This window comes from Schistocerca nitens, chromosome 6 (genome assembly GCF_023898315.1).
Source record: "Schistocerca nitens isolate TAMUIC-IGC-003100 chromosome 6, iqSchNite1.1, whole genome shotgun sequence".
Taxonomy (NCBI): Eukaryota; Metazoa; Arthropoda; class Insecta; order Orthoptera; family Acrididae; genus Schistocerca; species Schistocerca nitens.
Genome location: NC_064619.1, coordinates 595,802,463 through 595,822,230, shown reverse-complemented (window position 1 = coordinate 595,822,230; position 19,768 = coordinate 595,802,463). Strand labels below are relative to the sequence as shown.

At 42.7% G+C, this 19,768-nt stretch overlaps 1 non-coding gene across 1 annotated transcript; it reads right to left on the bottom strand.

Moving 5' to 3' along the window:
- Positions 1–18,889: 18,889 nt before the first annotated feature.
- Positions 18,890–18,964, bottom strand: Trnal-caa (transfer RNA leucine (anticodon CAA)). Its single transcript has one exon. It is a non-coding gene; the product is annotated as a tRNA-Leu (tRNA).
- Positions 18,965–19,768: the final 804 nt, after the last annotated feature.

Sequence of the window (19,768 nt, the reverse complement as noted above, 5' to 3'; positions counted from 1 at the left end):
TTTCACATTCTTTCTTACATTCTTGTCACCGCACCTCCAGTGTATGGAGATACCAATAATAATAATAATAATAATAATAATAATAATAATTAAATCCCGTGGAGGCCCGGGAAAAGAATAGGCCTCCGGTATGTTCCGCCAGTCGTAAAAGGCGACGAAAAGAACAAACCACTAATAGGGCTAACCCCCCTTTTAGTGTGATTAGTTGGTTCCGGACATAACTAATGAAGCCTCGGACAAGCACTGTCATGGTCGGGGACGACGCTTGAACCCTATGCCCGTCCACAATGGTAACGACACTGCTAGCCACACGGAAAATGATTTAAATACAAATAGAGGTGTTTTGCAGGACATGCTTCCTGCAACCACCCTAGAAGGAAAACAAAGACAGAGGATGAGATGGTCAGATGAAGTTAACCGACACTTCATGTTCTATTACTACCAAGCAACAAACTTAGGAAACAACACAACTGGATACAGATCACAAGTATACACAACATTTATTACCAGATAGCCAGAATTAAAATTTTTCACAGAACAACGACTAGCTGATCACATCCGAGTAATAATAAAAAATAACAGGCTATCCCAGTCAGAATTAGAAAACATCAAACAACAAATACTGGAACAAAATAATGTGCAAGCAGAAGAACAAGAAAATACAGTAATGGACTGAAACATCCCAGACCAAACAAGCAAAGAACAACACGTGTCAATTAAACAATCAGAGGAAAACGAAATCTTAAGACAGCCACCAGAACAAGCACAAATAGAACATGAAGTGACACACATGTTAGATATAGAAGAAAAATTTCAGCTGACATTTATAGAATACAAAGACACAAATACAGACATTAGACCATTCTTGTATAGACCACCAAATAACCCACAGGTAGAAACAACAATAACAACTATCAACACAATCATAAACAACAAAATAAATGAAAATACAGGTTTGGAAGAGTTAAAACTACTGGTTTATATAGGAGCACTCACTACACTAAATATACACACTACGCAGAGATCAGAACCAACCAACACACAGAAAACCCCACAAAACCAGCATGGCAACACAGGCTACAGATCAGAATAGAAAAACTGAGAAAAGACATCAGACAGCTAACACAATTGATAAGAAATGAAATATCAGACAAAAAACGAAAAAGGTTAGGTAAAATCTCACAACAAGAAGCGATAAAGCAATTAGATGAAAAGAAGCAGAAATTACAAGCATTGGCCAAACGACTTAGAAGATACAAAAAAATTTGAAAATAGAGGGAAACAAAATCAAACCTTCAACACAAATAAAAAGAAATTTTACCAGACAATAGATAACACACACATTAAAATAGACAATCCACCAAACATAACAGATATGGAACACTTCTGGACCAACATATGGTCAAACCCGGTACAACATAACAGACATGCACGGTGGATACAAGCAGAAACAGACACATACAAGATGATACCACAAATGCCTGAAGTGATAATTTTACAAAATGAAGTCACCCGAGCAATTAATTCTACACACAATTGGAAAGCCCCTGGAAAAGATAAAATAGCAAATTTCTGGCTAAAGAAGTTCACCTCAACACATTCACATCTAACTAAATTATTTAACAGTTACATTACAGACCCATACACAGTCCCTGATACACTTACACAAGGAATAGCTTATCTGAAACCTAAAGATCAAGCGGACACAGCAAACCCAGCAAAATATCGCCCCGTAACATGCCTACCAACAATATACAAAATATTAACTTCAGTCATTATACAGAAATTAATGACACATACAACACAGAACAAAATTATAAATGAAGAACAAAAAGGCTGCTGCAAAGGAGCACGAGGATGTAAAGAGCCACTAATAATAGATACAGAGGTGACATATCAAGCTAAAACTAAACAAAGGTCGCTACACTACACATACATTGATTACCAAAAAGCTTTTGATAGTGTACCCCACTCATGGTTACTACAAATATTGGAAATATATAAAGTCGATCCTAAATTGATACAGTTCCTAAACATAGTAATGAAAAATTGGAAAACCACACTTAATATCCAAACAGATTCAAATAATATCACATCACAGCCAATACAGATTAAGCATGGAATATACCAACGAGACTCATTAAGTCCTTTCTGGTTCTGCCTTGCTCTGAACCCACTATCCAACACGCTAAATAATACAAATTATGGATATAACATTACTGGAACATACCAACACAAAATCACACATTTGCTATACATGGATGATCTAAAACTACTGGCAGCAACAAATCAACAACTCAACCAATTACTAAAGATAACAGAAGATTTCATCAATGATATAAATATGGCTTTTGGAACAGACAAATGTAAGAAAAATAGCATAGTCAAAGGAAAACATACTAAAGAAGAAGATTACATATTGGATAACCACAGCGACTGCATAGTAGCGATGGGAAAAACAGATGCCTATAAATATCTAGGATACAGACAAAAAATAGGAATAGATAATACAAATATTAAAGAAGAACTAAAAGAAAAATATAGACAAAGACTAACAAAAATACTGAAAACAGATCTGACAGCAAGAAACAAGACAAAAGCTATAAATACTTATGCTATACCAATATTGACCTATTCATTTGGAGTAGTGAAATGGAGTAACACAGAACTAGACGCACTCAATACACTTACACGATCGCAATGCCACAAGTACGGAATACATCACATACATTCAGCAACAGAAAGATTCACATTAAGCAGAAAGGAAGGAGGAAGGGGATTTATAGGCATAAAAAACCTACATTATGGACAGGTAGACAATTTAAGAAAAATCTTTATGGAACGAGCAGAAACTAGCAAAATGCACAAAGCACCTACTCATATAAATACATCGGCTACACCATTGCAATTTCCTAACCTCTGATACAATCCTTTAGATCACGTACCATCAACAGATACAAACAAAGTAAATTGGAAGAAGAAAACACTACATGGCAAGCACCTGTATCATCTAACACAGTCACACATCGATAAAGACGCATCCAACACGTGGCTAAGAAAAGGCAATATATACAGTGACACTGAAGGATTCATGATTGAAATACAGGATCAAACAATAAACACCAGATATTACAGCAAGCATATTATCAAAGATCCCAATACCACAACAGATAAATGCAAACTTTGCAAACAACAAATAGAAACAGTAGATCACATCACAATAGGATGTACAATACTAGCAAATACAAATTACACCTGAAGACATGACAATGTACCAATAATAATACATCAACAACTTGCCATACAACATAAACTAATAAAACAACACGTTCCCACATACAAGTATGCACCACAAAATGTACTGGAGAATGATGAATACAAATTATTCTGGGACAGAACATTTATAACAGATAAAACAACACCACATAACAAACCTGACATCATACTCACCAATGAAAAGAAGAAATTAACACAACTAATCGAAATATCCATACTCAATACAACAAATATACAGAAGAAAACAGGAGAAAAAATTGAAAAATACATCCTACTGGCTGAGGAAGTCAAGGACATGTGGCATCAGGATAAAGTTGACATTATACCAATTATACTATCAACTACAGGAGTCATAACACACAATATCCACCAGTACATCAACGCAATACAGCTACATTCAAACGTATATATACAACTACAGAAATCTGTAATTATTGATACATGTTTAATTAACCGAAAGTTCCTAAATGCAATGTAACATATACCGTACAGTTAAAAGGAAGTCACGCTTGACCAAGGTTCGCGTCACTTTCCATTTTTAACCAGACGTAACGTCTGAGAAAGGAAAGAAATAATAATAATTGTATGGAGATACCAACAATAATAATATGAATTTATTTGGCATTTCCAAGGGACGCCCGTTGGGTCGTTAAAGAGCCTATAGCGATACCTTCAGAGAAAGATGAGACAAAACCCTTAATCCTATATAATCCGCGGTATTAAAGTGAATTTATGTCTACAAGTGAATAATGATATCACTTAATGTAGTATCTTAGTTGTACTAAAATCGAGATAAATTTTTCCTGTTATTTCTGTCAAATGTTTACGTAAAAAAGAAACACAGCCACTAATAGCACTTATTCCTTGGTGAAACTGGCTGCCCACCACGTTACGGAGCTCTAGAGGCAACGGAAAATATGCTCTGACTGTAGAAATGTAGGTAGCCTTTCAGATGATGAATGCGTGATATATCTTTAGAAATCGCAGTAATCCAGTTGCGATTCACTAGTCCTTTAGTGGTACGCCGACAATTTAAGTGAACAGCCAATAATGTCACGTAGAAGAAGATGTCAGTAGCTGAATGACGAACACTAACTTCGCTTAACGAATATTTATTTTGCACTTGCACATACAAGATCGCGGAGCGAACTGCCTCCGGGCAGAACACACAAAGTATATATACAGTTACAGAATATTCCAGTAAAATGATTCTTGGCATTTGTGAATACTTCTAGAATAAACTCGAACCGAGTATAAGAATTAAAATTCTACAACCCGCTTGAGTTTTGAACTCATGGAACTCCATGCAACAGTTCCGTGTCATAACCACTACGCCACCGCTCTACTCAGCTTATTTGGCAACATTGCTCCCTTAAGAGAAAAACGTCTCGGTGTTAAGTCGTCCTAGTTCGGGAACGAGTCATCGGTCCTGCATACTCCGACTCCCGATGACTGATGCTCTCCCTGGCAGTGATTTTCTTAGAACTTCTTTTGCCGCTACCCTCTTCGTCACCTTTCCACTTGTTGTCTATCGCTGGAACTTCGAATTTACCCTGGGCTGCAGGATCCTTATAGGGCTTCATTCGAAAGACGTGGACCGTATCTCAGATCTTTCGTCGTCTTGTGTCGGGGTCGAAACCTTCAACTTCACAAGTAACATCAGACAACTGTCTTATTACAACCTCATGAGGTCCAAAGCAGCACCTGAGAAGCTTTTAAGAGAGACCAACCTTCCGAACAGGAGTAAAGATCCAGAAGAGTTCACCAGGCTGGTAGACAACAGGGCGGTCATTCGAGTGATACCTTCGGCGATCGATTTCTTGAGCCTCCAACGTGCGTAGTCGAGCTAACTGCCGAGCTTCCTCAGCTCTGGTTAACACCTGGCCGATGTAGTCGTCGTCCACGTCATCAGGGTGTAAAGGAAACACAGTGTCCATCATCGTAGTCGCCTCACGCCCATGCACCAGGAAAAATGGCGTAAATACTGTGCTGTCTTGTTTGGCAGTGTTGTAGGCAAACGTTACGAAAGGTAGCACCTCATCCCAATTGCTCTGCTCAACATTGACGAACATTGATAGCGTGTCGGCCAACGTCTTATTAAGGCGTTTAGTAAGCCCGGTAGTTTGTGGATGGCAGGCAGTCGTTATGTGATGAGTAATGTTGCACCGACTGTTTATCTCTGTCACAAGATTAGATTGAAAAACTTTCCCTCGATCTGTAATGAACGACCTTGGGGCACCGTATTTTCATATAATGTCTTCCACGATGAATTTGGCTACCTCGGATGCTTCGGCTGTTTTCACGGCTTTTGTAAAGGCATAGCGTGTCAGACAATCAGTGCAAACAATAATCCATCTATTGCCACTAGCAGACGTTGGAAATCGTCCGAGGAGATCAATCCGAACACGCTGGAAAGGCGTTTCGGCTGGCGGAATTGGTAAGAGTCGTCCAGGTGGTTTCTGACAACCTGCCTTTCTCCTCTGGCACTCTCGACAGTGCGACACATAGTGATGGACAATCCTAAATAAGCCTGGGCAGAAAAATCTCTTGCGGATTCTATCGTATTAATAAATCCTAAATGTCCGGCCTCATGTGCGTCATGGAATTTCTGTAGAACATCTAAGCTCATGTGTTTAGGAATCACTGGTAGCCACCTCTTTCTTGCAAAGTAATCCATCAACTACCTTAAATTGTCCTTTCACATCTTCTGACCGATTTAAGGCAAGCATAACTTGAGATATATTGGCGTCCTTCTTCTGCTCAGCAGAGAGATCCTGGAGTGCAGCAAGACAGTCACTATCTTCATCAAAGTGTCGTTCTTCCACAGGGTTTCTTGAGAGACAGCCGGCATCTTGGTGTTTTCTTCCACTTTTGTACACTATGGTAATGTCATACTCTTGAAGACGTAGTACCCATTTGTCGAGTCGTCCTGTTGGATCCTTATGACCTGTTAACCAACAAAGTGAATGATCGTCTGTAACAACTGTGAATGGTCTTCCACAGAGATACTGGCGAAATTTGCACATGGCGCAGATCACAGCAACACATTCTCTTTCTGTAGTTGAGTAGTTTCTCTCGGCTTTTGTAAGTGTCCTAGAAGCATACACTATAATCTTCTCTTTTCCATCCGAAATTTGCACCAGAACAACACAGACTCCATACCCACTGGCATCTGTGTGTAGTTCTGTAGGTGCTCCCTCATCATACAGACCAAGTACAGGGCCAGTCGTTAGAGCTTTCGCAGCACATCGGAAGAATGTTGCTGAGCACCACCCCAATTAAATTTAGTATCAGCTTTTAACAATTCTTGAAGTGTCCTGGCATTGATACAAAAGTCTTTGATAAAATGACGGTAATAAGAACATAATCCGAAGAAGCTTCTCACATCTCTAATAATTTTACGAACAGGAAATTCCGTTATAGCTCTCACCTTTTCTGGGTCTGTCCGCACACCTTCGTTTGACACAAGGTGTCCAAGTATTTTGATTTCTTTTGGCCCAAAGAGACATTTTCTTGGATTAAGTTTCAGCCCGCCTTGTTGAAGACACTTAAGAACGGCCCTTAGTCTTTTTATGTGTTCATCAAATGTCTCTGAGAACACTATAATATCATCTAAATAACAGACACATCGTCCACTTCAGATGACGTTGAAGATTATCCATGATCCATTCAAAAGTTGCTGGTGCATTACACAAAACAAACGGAATTACCTTAAACTCATACAGGCCCTCAGGGGTGATGAATGCAGTTTTCTCACGCTCAGCCTCATCTACTTTGATTTGCCAGTATTCCGAGTACATGTCCATGGTCGAGAAAAACTTAGCCCCCTTCAGACAATCTAGTGTATCGTCAATTCGTGGAAGAGGGTAAATGCCCTTTTTAGTTATCTTAGTAAGCTTCCTGTAATCAAGACAAAAGCGCCAACTGCCATCCTTCTTCCTGACTAGGATCCCTGGCGACAACCATGGGCTCTGCGAAGGCTCAATGATGTCATTCTTCATCATTTTCTCTACCTCGTCGCGAATTATTCGACGTTCCGTTGCTGACATACGGTATGGTCTCTGGCCTATTGGTTGATGGTCTCCAGTGCTAATCCAGTGTTTCACCGTCGATTTGTCTAATTTGCTGTTCACCTGTGGATTGAAGCATTCAGAGAACTCTTGAAGAATGGCATATAGCTTCTTCTGTTGTTCCTTAGTGAGATTTGGTGATAGTCGAGCAAGAAGATCTTGTCTCGTAGTGGTAGCGCTAATTTCGTCCACAGACTCGGCATCGGAGGTTTCTATGACGCTCAGCTGTTCTGCAATTAACGCCTGAGCGTTTACTACGCACATACGTCTTGGAAGAGTCTGCGGTTCTCGGCAACAGTTAACTATCCACAATTCACCGAAACCGTTCTTAAAAGAGACGGCAGAGGCTGGGATGACCAAGTTATTCTTCAGTGGTATGCTTCTCTTACATTCCACTACAATATCAACGGTTGATTTATGGCACATGACAGTTACCTTTCTAGTACTGACAGCAGGAATGACCACTTCATCCAGCACACACAGTCTCCACACACTCGGATGCGCATCTTCCTGTCCACAGTATCTCATCTCGTCTAGCATAATCTTTGAGCAACCACAATCTATAATTGCCTGAAAAGCTTTGAAAAAGTCTCATCCAAGAATGACGACATGATTACACTCTTTTAAGACGATGAATTTTAAGGGCTTGGTATGGCCACTTATACCCTCACGATTGGTACATCTTCCCATTAACCACCTTCAGCAGAGATATTTTGCTGTCGACGAATACCGTTTTCTTCAACTGGCGACTTTTTTTTTTTCATCAGTGTACTGACTGGTTTGATGCGGCCCGCCACGAATTCCTTTCCTGTGCTAACCTCTTCATCTCAGAGTAGCATTTGCAACCTACGTCCTCAATTATTTGCTTGACGTATTCCAATCTCTGTCCTCCTCTACAGTTTTAGGAAGGAGAGACAGCATTGGTCGTATTTTTTTGTTTTATTAACCGCAAAATCGATTTTTGGTCACTTAGTGACCATCTTCAGTGCTGTAATATATAATTTAAATTGGTAGGCACTGGTGTCAACAAGCTTACAGCGACCACATAAAGTGATGTTTATGTAATCGCTGTAAGCTTGTTGACACCAGTGCCTACCAATTTAAATTATATATTACAGCACTGAAGATGGTCACTAAGTGACCGAAAATCGATTTTGCGTTTAATTAAAAAAAAAATACGACCAATGCTGTCTCTCCTTCCAAGTATACCCATTATCTGGTCGTGGTGCACAGGACACTCCATGGAGTCGCCAATCAATAATCTACAGTTTTTGCCCTCTACAGCTCCCTCTAGTACCATGGAAGTCATTCCCTCATGTCTTAGCAGATGTCCTATCATCCTGTCCCTTCTCCTTATCAGTGTTTTACACATATTCCTTTCCTCTCCGATTCTGCGCAGAACCTCCTCATTCCTTACCTTATCAGTGCACCTAATTTTCAACATTCGTCTATAGCACCACATCTCAAATGCTTCGATTCTCTTCTGTTCCGGTTTTCCCACAGTCCATGTTTCACTACCATACAATGCTGTACTCCAGACGTACATCCTCAGAAATTTCTTCCTCAAATTAAGGCCGGTATTAGATATTAGTAGGCTTCTCTTGGCCAGAAATGCCTTTTTTGCCATAGCGAGTCTGCCTTTGATGTTCTCCTTGCTCCGTCCGTCATTGGTTATTTTACTGCCTAGGTAGCAGAATTCCTTAACTTCATTGACTTCGTGACCATCAATCCTGATGTTAAGTTTCTCGCTGTTCTCATTTCTACTACTTCTCATTACCTTCGTCTTTCTCCTATTTACTCTCAAACCATACTGTGTACTCATTAGACTGTTCATTCCGTTCAGCAGATCATTTAATTCTTCTTCACTTTCACTCAGGATAGCAATGTCATCAGCGAATCGTATCATTGATATCCTTTCACCTTGTATTTTAATTCCACTCCTGAACCTTTCGTTTATTTCCATCATTGCTTCCTCGATGTACAGATTGAAGAGTAGGGGCGAAAGGCTACAGCCTTGTCTTACACCCCTCTTAATACGAGCACTTCGTTCTTGATCGTCCACTCTTATTATTACCTCTTGGTTGTTGTACATATTGTATATGATCCGTCTCTCCCTATAGCTTACCCCTATCGACTCGATGAGTGCAGCATGACGAACGGTATTCACACTGCAGACGTGTAAGCAAAACTGTATGAGCTGATGCTTTATTTATAACTATAGGCTGAGTCTAATAAACCCAACAAAGCTATAAAACCCGGATGTTCATTTCAAAACACCCAGTATTATGACATCGGCTTCACAAGGCCTAGAGAGCTTTAGGAACAGTAACACGTGGAACCGAAAGGAGCTGGGGACACTTTGTAGTTTTGGCTTGTCACAGAAAGACATTATGGAAATAGGTTTGGATATCCACGAACAAAACGCATATCCCAAATACTGAATAAGGAAACAGGATAGTACGAGTAACCAGTAACATATCGATTGCTGAAATTGCTAAGAAACCATCTACTAGTCGTAGGGCTTGTTTTGCCAAATACCATGACGGTCACAAGGAAGACATTACAACAGCTAAGGGATCACCATAAGAACGATCTTTGAACTGTTTGTCTTTTTCCAGAGAAGTGTTTGAATATTAATAGAAGCGTTCATCAGATTGTGAAAATAGTTGCACAACTACTCTAACGTCGCACCGTGCAACCGGGAGAATACTATAAAAATATTTTTCGAAGTTTGGTTTCCTATGATTCTAGCGATAGGAGAAACTATTCTAGCATTTCAGAAAGGTTATTTGATGTCCGAATCCAATTTCGAGTACATATTATTTGCGTTTATGACATTTGCTATAAAATGAGGAGTGCTTCGTATTTCGGTTGCTACGAAGATATATTTCAGACAACCATAAGCGATAATTGTCATTTTTAAGGAATATAAAGTCGTTACGACATTTTTTGGCACAACTCTTATCATCAAGTGACGATCTCTTGCCGTGACGGTTTATGAGTAAAGCGAAATCGTGAGGACGTACATGTTGAATCTCAGTAATATACAGAATGGCCAGAAACAATGTGAAAAGCTTGTGACGGTGTTGCAGAGTACGCTGTGATGTGAAATGGCTGTTAAGAAAAAATTCGATACGTTACACCGTTTCCAAGTTCATTAGCACTGAAGTTAGCAAATCAGCCCGTTGCCACGCCAATTCAAGCGGCCCGCCAGATATAGTTAGTGTCAGTCGTTCTCATAGCGTAGATCATAGTGAACGAGAAAGCTCAGCGTTTGACTCCGGTTCGATCTTCGCTACCGTCCCATGTCCAGTTTTTGTATTACTCTCATGTTCGGTTTCAGAAAACAGAACGAAGAATTCGTTTGGCGACACCGTCCATGGACGGCCGCTTGAAACGACCTACTGGCTAACTTTAGTGCTAATTAACTCGCCAGTGGCGTAACGTATAGAATTTTTTTCTTACATTTCTCAGCAAAATGTATCCTGCAACACCATTACAAGCTTTTCTGACTGTTTCTGAATCACCCGCTAAGGGGCAAGCAAACAATTTCCGTATGGAGGCTGTACAGTCCAGAATCGGTATGCCAATTGAGAAAAACCGCCGTGATCACTGTGGGACTCATCCCACCGACGTGCCAGATTGAAGACACCCGTTTGGTGAAGCACTGCGTCCTGCTGCGTGACCAACTCCGTAACTGCTTACTGCACATTTTCATTCGACAGAAAACTTTGGCCCATCAATGCCTTCTTTAAGGGACCGAGAACTTGATAATCGGGTACTGAATGAGGCTGGCCTTCCAGATCGACTGGCGTCTTGTGACGAATTGCGACCAGCGTGGAGCTTGGCGCACATTCCGCAAAGGTCGTGTTCTACAGACGTGGTGCCCCATATACATTCTTCATTCTCCGATGGATGCCTAGTGGTGTTTATCCTTCCGAAGCGAGGGAAAGAATAACAAGATGTTCGTCCTATAGTAATCGTTAGTGATAATGTCGTCATAGTTCACGTTTCAGCTTTCACCTCACGCACGTAGGAGAGAAACGAATGCTACACTAGTCTCGAATCGGAGTCGCACTACCTAGCATTTACGCAGACACAACGCCCTCAAACGGAAACTTTTTGATCTGTCCTCATAATGACAACAACATGTGCCAAGGTGACGTATTTAACGTTCACGAAGCAAACGCACATAACGACAAAACAGATTTGACTCAGGAGAGTTTTTGTTAATGCCACTTTAAAATAAGTAGGAAGTTATATCGTCACTTATCTCTTGCATTGCCATAGTTTTTTTGAGCATGCTGAATGTTACCTCTGTTATGCATAACTGTGTATTTTCTTTGGATTTACAGCGATCAAATTATGTATCTTACTTAGAGGCAGGCCTAACACCGAACTTTTCTAATCCCACGTGTAATCTTCAGGGCCAAAATGTTCTGAGGATATCCTTACAGAACGAAATTTTAATTTATACAATTGTTTGCGTCGCAGACCCAAGTGTGATCAACAAAAACGATTACTGGGAAACATCGATACATTACAACTAAATATTCATAGGTAACGTTGTTGCCGCGAGCTGTGGGGCAACTACAACTACTCTTATTTATTTGAGCGGCAATTGAGTACTCGATAAAAATCTAACTCAAATCACAGCACTATCCAAGCACGAGACCAATAACGCTTGGAGAATACAGCTGAAGACCATGATCGGTTTGCCTCCGTGTCTCTCTGATGACGTCAGAGGAGACTGTCATGCTTGACAGAGTTTCGCGTAGGAATCCGGACACCTCCCCCCCCCACCCCCCACCACCACTACCACCCACCCCCCTGGTTGAACACATTAGAGACGTACAGCTGTATGTACTGGCGAGGTCCACGACCACAAATGACTATTGCATGTACACACATCAAAAAAAGTTTTTCATCACCTCGGTTCCGAGAGTTCCGGAACCTATACAGAAAAACGGAATAGAGATCAACATAAACATCATTTCCGCCCTTTTTATTCCTCATGAAAAGGACACATTGCATGTTGTACCACCATAAAGCGAGACCTTCAGAGGTGATGGTCCAGACTGGTGTACAAACCGGTACGTCTAATACCCAGTAGCACGTCCTTCTGCATTAATGCATGCCTGTATTCGTCGTGGCATACTATCCACAAGTTCATCAAGGCACTGTTGGTCCAGATTGTCCCACTCCTCAACGGCGATTCGGCGTAGATCCTTAAGAGTGGTTGGTGGGTCACGTCATCCATAAACAACCTCTTCAATCAATCCAAGGCATTATCGATAGGGTTCATGTCTGGAGAACATGCTGGCTACTCTAGTCGAGCGCTGTCGTTATCCTGATCGAAGTTATTAACAAGATCTGCACGATGGGATGTGCGAGTTATCGTCCATGAATACGAATGCCTCGCCAATATGCTGCCTATATAGTTGCACTTTCATGACCACCAGCGGCCTACGTAGGCCCCACATTAATGCTATCCCAAAACAGCAGGGAACACTCCACCTTGCTACGACGGCAGTTCAATAAGTAATGCAACACATTTTTTTTCGGCCAATTTTGGTTGAAAAAACCGGAAATTTCTTGTGGAATGTTTTCAAACATTCCCGCTTCGTCTCGTATAGTTTCATTGACTTCCGACAGGTGGCAGCGCTGTACGGAGCTGTTAAAATGGCGTCTGTAACGGATGTGCGTTGCATACAACGGGCAGTGATCGAGTTTCTTTTGGCGGAAAACCAGGGCATCTCATATATTCATAGGCGCTTGCAGAATGTCTACGGTGATCTGGCAGTGGACAAAAGCACTGTGAGTCGTTGGGCAAAGCGTGTGTCATCATCGCCGCAAGGTCAAGCAAGACTGTCTTATCTCCCGCGTGCGGGCCGGCCGTGCACAGCTGTGACTCCTGCAATGGCGGAGCGTGCGAACACACTCGTTCGAGATGATCGACGGATCACCATCAAACAACTCAGTGCTCAACTTGACATCTCTGTTGGTAGTGCTGTCACAATTGTTCACCAGTTGGGATATTCAAAGGTTTGTTCCCGCTGGGTCCCTCGTTGTCTAACCGAACACCATAAAGAGCAAAGGAGAACCATCTGTGCAGAATTGCTTGCTCGTCATGTGGCTGAGGGTGACAATTTCTTGTCAAAGATTGTTACAGGCGATGAAACATGGGTTCATCACTTCGAACCTGAAACAAAACGGCAATCAATGGAGTGGCGCCACACCCACTCCCCTACCAAGAAAAAGTTTAAAGCCATACCCTCAGCCGGTAAAGTCATGGTTACAGTCTTCTGGGACGCTGAAGGGGTTATTCTGTTCGATGTCCTTCCCCATGGTCAAACGATCAACTCTGAAGTGTATTATGCTACTCTTCAGAAATTGAAGAAACGACTTCAGCTTGTTGGTAGGCACAAAAATCTGAACGAACTTCTAGACCTTCTTCATGACAACGCAAAACCTCACACAAGTCTTCGCACCCGAGAGGAGCTCACAAAACTTCAGTGGACTGTTCTTCCTCATGCACCCTACAGCCCCGATCTCGCACCGTCGGATTTCCATATGTTTGGCCCCATGAAGGACGCAATCCGTGGGAGGCACTACGCGGATGATGAAGTAGTTATTGATGCAGTACGACGTTGGCTCCGACATCGACCAGTGGAATGGTACCGTGCAGGCATACAGGCCCTCATTTCAAGGTGGCGTAAGGCCGTAGCATTGAATGGAGATTACGTTGAAAAATAGTGTTGTGTAGCTAAAAGATTGGGGAATAACCTGGTGTATTTCAATGCTGAATAAAACAACTCCTGTTTCAGAAAAAAAATGTGTTGCATCACTTATTGAACTGCCCTCGTACATTCACTGGACAGTGTGTCTAAGGCGTTCAGCTTGACCGGGTTGCCTCCAAACACGTCTCCGCCGATTGATTGAAGGCATATGCGACACTCATCGGTGAGGAGAACGTGATGCCAATCACTGCGGTCCATTCGCCATGTTGTTGGGCCTATCTGTTCCGCTCTGCATGGTGTCGTGGTTGCAAAGATGGGACTTGCCATGGATGTCGTGAGTGAAGTTGCACGTCAAGCAGCCTACTGCGCACAGTTTGAGTCACACGACGTCCTGTGGGTGCACGAGAAGCATGATTCAAAATGGAGGTTTTGCTGTCAGGGTTCCTCCGAGCCATAATCCGTAGGCAGCCGTCATCCACTGCAGTAGTAGCTCTTGAGCGGTCTGAGCGAGGTATGTCATCGACAGTTCCTATCTCTCTGCATCTCCTCCATGTCCGAACAACATCGCTTTGGTTCATTCCGAGACTTCTGGACTTTTCCGTTGTTGAGAGCCCTTCCTGGCACAAAGTAACAATGCGGACGCGATCGAACCGCGGTATTGACCGTGTATTCATAGTTTACCTACGACAACACGAGCCGTGTACCTCCTTCCTGGTGGAATGACTGGAACTGACAGGCTGTCGGACCCCTCCGTCTAATAGGCGCTGCTCATGCGGGTTTTGTGACATCTCTGAAAAGCCAAAGGAACTCTGTCTTTGTTACAATATCACCAGTCAACGACTATCTTCAGGAGTTCTGGGAACCGGGGTGACGCAAAACTTTTTCTGATGTGTGTAGTTCCATCGTACACAACAGTGAGGAGATGTTGGCTACAGAGTTGTGAGGCAGCTGTCATTGCAGGAAAGATGGATAGGAACAGAGATGATCAACAAATGAGTTAGCACGGTAAACAAAAGATAAGCTTAACATGTATTTTTCACGTGTGCGAACATTTATTATAAATAACTCAGTAAGGAACAGGGTGCAGCTTTCAGTATTTCAATACGGAAGAGGCTCTCTGAACCAAGTACGAACGGCGGCGTGTCAGCAAAGGGCTCTAAGTGCGGATATGGCTGTTTGACTGCCTCCAGCCATGCTACATCGCTGCGGCAGAAGGTGTTAGTCGCTGGAGGCATGGCTTAGCAGACGCTGACCATTGGGTCCGCCAGGTTCCGCAAGACCACTGTCGGTGTCAGATGCACACCTGCTATTCCATTGTCAACTGTATGACGTGATTCCAAAGTTTCCTTAGCAATGTCGCTCGGTAAGTGGTTCAGGTGGCCCTGCTTTCACTGATGCTAGCAATTCGTGTCGAATTGGAAAGGGATAATACCGCCAAGGTGCGACGCACGTTTTCCCCGGTCCCTTCTCCTTAGGGTCCCTTTATGTACAACGCTCTTGTACCGTGTTACACAGGCTGATCCTTGTTAACGTTTAAAAGCTCTAAAGTGATGTAGATGATGCAGAGGCAATTAATTTGGAATGAGACACATGGGGTCGCAAATGTCGCGAAATACCCCAAAAGTGGATGGCAAATGCTGAGCACTTGAACTCCCTGGATAGTGTACCCTATGTGCAGCGGTTGAGCCTATCAGTGTGTCGCACTTGACCATCCCAACCTAAGTCACGTAATTCTATCGTTGTGTCTCTCGGACCTCGTGCGCCATTTTAGCACATAGTGCTCAGTGTGCGAATCTTACAGTTGGCAGGCAGTATTTTTGTCATTGCATTAGAAAATTATGTCTTTACATTGTAGTACAATTTATTATATTATTTACCGGTCTCACGGTCCCCGCTACTTTGTACCAAAGTATCGAAAAAGAAAGAGGTACTGAACTGCGTCACAAGTAGATGAGAAATATTTCAAAAGTCAAGATCACTTAAATACTGTTTACTGGATAACCGGTTTCAACACCCTAAAGGTGCCATCATCGGATCTGAATGTAGACTAACATTTATAAACCATGTGGATATATATTTATAAATGTTAATCTACATTCAGATCAGATGATAACAAATTTAGTGTGTTGAAACCAGTTATACAGTAAACAGTATTTAAGCGATCTGGGTTTTGAATTATTTCTACAACAGAGTGATCGTCCCATTACGCAATATGTGTTCACTGCATAGCAAGTAAATGAGTATAACCTTCCGAATTGTGTCCTTAGCAGTAAATTATCTACATCAACGTCCACATGGATACTCTGCTAATCACACGTAAGTGGCTGGCAGAAGGTTCATCGAACCTCCTTCACAATGATTTTCTATTATTCCAATCTCTAACAGCACGCGGAGGAAACGGACAGGTACATCTTTCCGTGCGAGCTTTGATTTCCCTTATTTAATTATGCTGATCGTTCCTCTTTATGTAGGTCGGCGTCAACAAAATATATTTGTTGACGGAGGAGAAAATTGGAGTCTGAAATTTCGTGAGAAGATTCCGCCGCAACGGAAAACGACTTTGTTTTCATGATGTCCACCCCAAATCATTTCAGTGACACTCTCTCCTCTATTTCTCAATAATACAAAACGGTCTGCTTTTCTTTGCACTTTCTCGATGTACTAGGTTAGTCGTATCTGATAAGGATCCCACAACGCGCAGCAGTTCTCCATAAGTGGACGGACAAGTGTAATGTAGGCAGTCTCCTTAGTAGATCTATTGCATCTTCTAAGTGTTCTGCCAATAAAACACAATCTTTGGTTCGCCTTCACCACAACATTTTTTGTGTTCTTTCTAATTTAAGTTGTTCGTAACTGTAATTCCTAGACATTTAGGTGAATTTACGGCCTTCAGAGTTGACCGATTTATCGTGTCATCGAAGTTAAACCGATTTCTTTAACTGGTTTCTTTACTGAACAACGCCTGTAAGCAAAACAAGAAGGGACAAAAGGAAAGAAACAAAAAATAAAAACAGCTTTTATTTGGGTACAGCGAGGTCAATAATTTTGTAATTTTTACGTTTACAAGAGATTATACTTACAAAAGGAGTTCAAAATCTGCTCCGTTTGCAAGTAATGCGTCGCTCAATCATCCCTTCACTCCCACGTGTGGCGAGGTACGTCATGTGGTGACGTCACCTATTCAACATTTCATATTTTTTGGATATTTCCCGGCATTTGGAAAGCATGTCTGTTACATTAAATCATTTGTCTCAGTGCGATCTACGACACTTCGGGTTTGTTTAGATGTTAACATGAATCAGCCTTTATGGCTTCGAGTCGCCAACAAATCAGGTAGTTTCATTCAGGTTTTGATAGTGAGCACGACTTAACACGATACTTACTGTCTGCTATCCTGTCACGTCTCCACATAGATCCACTGTACTCCAGCGAATCCGTACAGCTGACTGATACACAAACATCATCCTCACTGGCATGATTTACGTCACATGTGGACGTTTATATGAGCCTCTGGTACCAGTCCTGTGCCTTCTGCAGCGCTCTCAGTGCATGAAATGAAATGCAATGATCGTGTGGCATTATGAATGTCGGTAGGCCCCTTCCAGGGAAGTTCGGCTGCCGGATTACAATTCTTACTTCAGGTGACACCACATTAGGCGACTTGCGTGTGATGATCAAATGATGATGAGGCCAACACAACACCCAGTCCAGTAGCGGAGAAAATCTCCAACCCGGCCGGGAATCAAACCCGGGCCCGCTGCATGCTAGGCAAACACGTCACCACTCAGCAAAACAGGCGGAGTGCGTGAGAGTAGTCACCGTAACAACCAATGTTCACTGCAGTCGCTGGTATCTCGTAAGACAGCCAGAAGCTCTCTCACGGAGTGGCTTGTACCGCGACCTACGGCAATTCCTCTCCGGTGGTTCTATGCGTCAGAAACGCTGCAGCCGCCTCCTCGTAGCAGACGGCACAAAGAACCGAATCATTTCTGAATCAGAAAGCATTGTCGCGCAGCACATTAAGAAAGATAAATATCCGCAGCAACTTATTTATCACGGCCTGACAGTTTTAATAAAATGCCGGGCGGCCGTAATTGAAGTATTAATAACCGCCACGGGGCGGCAGTCGACTTGGCCGACGACGACGAGATTGATGGAGCTGGGGAGGCGCAGGCGCTGCCGATAGACTGCGGGCAACGCACAGTCGAGGAGCAACGCCGCACCCGCTACCCCAGAAAATGAACCCGCCGCTCGGCTACCGGCTGCGTTAGCGCCGGCTCAGGAAATGCGATCTATATCAATAAAGCCGCGCCGTCACGGTCGCTGGTTTACGAGCTCAAAGTGCGGGCTCGCAGTGAATTCACCCAGTATAAACATTTAACAATGCTGACTTGAATAAAGTCTTTCAAATGTATAAGTTATCCTACGTAAAATACAATTGTCGGCAACAAATTGTACATAAACGAGACTGTACATGAAATAGAAGGAGTCTTGGACTATGGATCGCCGGCCTGAGTGGCCGAGCGGTTCTAGGCGCTTCAGTCTGGAGCCGCGCGACCGCTACGGTCGCAGGTTCGAATCGTGCTTCGAGTATGGATGTCTGTGATGTCTTAGGTTAGTTAAGTTTCAGTAGTTCTAAGTTCTAGGGGACTGACGACCTAAGATGTTACGTCCCATAGTGCTCAGAGCCATTTGAACCATTTGACTATGGAGCAAGGAAAAGTTATGGCCCATCCTCCATCTCACTCAGTCTGCACATTAAGCAAGCAGTAAGGGGGAAACTTCCTGGCAGATTAAAATTGTGTGCCGGACCGAGACTCGAACTCGGGACCTTTGCCTTTTGCGGGCAAGTGCTCTACCAACTGAGCTACCCAAGCACGACTCACGCCCCGTCCTCACAGCTTTACTTCTGCCAATAACACGTCTCCTACCTTCCAACCTTTACAGAAGCTCTCCTGCGAACCTTGCAGAACTAGCACTCCTGAAATAAAGGATATTGCGGCACACAGTTTTAATCTGTCAGGAAGTTTCATATCAGCGCACACTCCGCACCGAGTGAAAATCTCATTCTGGAAACATCCCCCTGGCTGTGGCTAAGCCATGTCTCCATAATATCCTATCTTTCAGGAGTGCTAGTTCTGCAAGGTTCGCAGGAGAACTTCTGTAAAGTTTGGAAGGTAGGAGACGAGGTACTGGCAGAAGTAAAGCTGTGAGGACGGGGCGTGAGTCGTGCTTGGGTAGCTCAGTTGGTAGAGCACTTGCCCGAGAAAGGCAAAGGTCCCGAGTTCGAGTCTCGGTCCGCCACACAGTTTTAATCTGCCAGGAAGTTTCATATCAGCGCACACTCCGCTGCAGAGTGAAAATCTCATTATGGAAGTAAGGGGGAATTTGGAAAGCGAATTAGAGTTCAAGCAGAAGAGATAAAAATACTTGCAGGCGACATATTATTGCACTGATGTTAAAAACAATTCTCAGTTATTCTTCAACCTCTGGTATACTTTGTAAATACATGACGTGTTTAGATCTGTCTGGAGCATCTTCAGATCTGTGTAGTAGCGTCAGCAAGCGGTCGTTTCTGTGTGAGAATCTCATATTAGAGTGCTGTCACTATACAGGCAGTAGGCGCCACACTGACAATACTCTGACGTTAGGTTGTTACGTGGGTACAATGGGTTCCTGATG